Source organism: Mandrillus leucophaeus, unplaced genomic scaffold, assembly GCF_000951045.1.
Source record: "Mandrillus leucophaeus isolate KB7577 unplaced genomic scaffold, Mleu.le_1.0 Scaffold386, whole genome shotgun sequence".
Classification (NCBI taxonomy): domain Eukaryota; kingdom Metazoa; phylum Chordata; class Mammalia; order Primates; family Cercopithecidae; genus Mandrillus; species Mandrillus leucophaeus.
Window position 1 is genome coordinate 2391217 of NW_012104098.1, and position 2091 is coordinate 2393307.

Sequence of the window (2091 nt, forward strand, 5' to 3'; positions counted from 1 at the left end):
CATGCTGGCCTCTGTATGGAGAAAGGATAAACATGAATGCGTTTCTCAGGGTTCCCCAGAGAAACAGAACCAAAAATATGTAAGTTACTGGATATCAAAAAGAGCAAACACGAAGAAAGGACTTTACCTTCTCTCCCAAGGAAAGAGATAGTGCATTCTGGGTTGTAAGCACAATAGTTATATCATGTTAGGTGGAAGTATGACCAGTTATTTTCTTTATTTGGAGATTAAGTAGAGATTAAGAAGTTGTGTATGTGTGCCAAGTTAACAAGGGATGGGCTTATGATAGTTAATTTTTTATGTCAATTTGTCTGGGCCACGGAATGCACAGATAGCATATATACACGAGAATATATACACACATATATGTGCTATACATAGCACACACACAAACACAGATTTATTTAAAATGTACTATATAGTCTTGGCTCACACAATTATGGAGGCTGAGAAGTCTCACAATCTGCCCTCTGCAAGATAGAGAGCCCAAAAACCTAGTGGTATAGTTTAAAGACCTGAGAGTTAGAGTGCCAATGGTATAGATTCCAGTTTGGATATGAAGGCTTAAGAACCAAAAGTGCCAAGGACTAGAGATCTATGTCTCAGTTCAAGCAGTCAGACAGAGAGAAAATTCCATTTTCCTCTGCCTTTTTATTCTATCCATGCCTGCAACAGATCGGATAATACTCACCCACACTGGGGAGGGTCATGTGCTCTACTCAGTACACCAATTCAATGCTAGTCTTTACTGAAAACGCCCTTATGGATACACTCAGAAATAATGTTTAGCCAGCATTCTGGGCATCCTGTGGCCCAATCAAGTGACAGATAAAATTAACCATCACAAGCCCATCCCTTGTCAGCATAGCACCCATATGCATCTCCTTCATCTGTACTTAGTCTCCAAATAAAGAAAATAAAAGGTAATGATTTCATCTAACATGATACAACTATTATGCCTACAACCCAAAATGCACTAACTTTGTCCCCAGAAGAAAAGATGAAGTCTTTTTTGATGTTTGCTTTTCTCCTTGATATCCTGTAACTTAAATACCATGGTGTAAAATTAACAATATTTAAATATTATGACATAAAATAATACATCTTATGTTTCATGATAAGGAAATAAGAGAGGAAAAGAAACAGACACACCCACACACAAAATGTATTCATAACACAATAAGGAATAAATAGTTATGGCAATTACATACTCATTTCTGTCAGTGGTCACATGATCATAGCTGGTATTTATAACTACTTTTCTCTACTACCCATTTCATACTCCCTTTGCCTCCAGCAGCACCTCAGTTGTTTATGGTGCTTTACCTGTTGAGGTGACCCAAACATTCATTCCAAAATACCTTGGACCATACTAGTCCTGCTTTGATTGGGTAGTTGTAGTTTTCCATTGAATTTCATCACTGCACATGGTAATACTAAGAGACGCCTAGAGGAATGTCCTGTATTAGAGACATACTCTTCCTTATTACCTCCACTGTGGAGTAGTAATATTGGTAGAATCTGCTACTATCCTTAGTAGTCAGGAACAATTATCCCAACCAGCTTAGCAATTCCCTTCTTTGCCTGTTGATTCAGAGGAATGAGGAGCCCAAAGTGGCTGCACGGCAGTCACTTCCAATTCAATGGAATAACTGTTGTGTCTCCTGGTAGAGTACAATGTTTGGAAACCTGGTACCTATTTAAATAGGGTGGTCAGAGAAGGCTTTTCTGAGAGAATGACATTTGAGAAAAAATGAATACAGATTCGTACAAGCTATGATAAAGAATGTGGATGTTACAGTAAGTTTAATGAGAAGCCAAAGGGTGTTTTTAGTGACATGAATGATTTATATTTTAAAAAATACTATTCTGTTCTCTGGGTTGATAATGAATTAATGGGGGCAAATAGGAAATCCTGGACATTAGTTAGGAGGCTGCTGTGTAAGTCCAGGGAAGAGATAGCAGTGTTTTGGATTAAATGACTATAGCAGTGGAAGTGACAAGTTTGGACCCACTTGGGGATGTATTTTGAACACAGACATAACAAAACTTGCCATCTCTGCATAACTATAATAGCATTCATTAATAGTC

At 37.8% G+C, this 2091-nt stretch overlaps 1 protein-coding gene across 1 annotated transcript in view; it reads left to right on the forward strand.

Moving 5' to 3' along the window:
- The window catches only part of LOC105547332 (receptor tyrosine-protein kinase erbB-4-like), a 481077-nt gene that overhangs the window by 471818 nt on the left and 7168 nt on the right, over nucleotides 1-2091 (forward strand). The window lies entirely within an intron of this gene.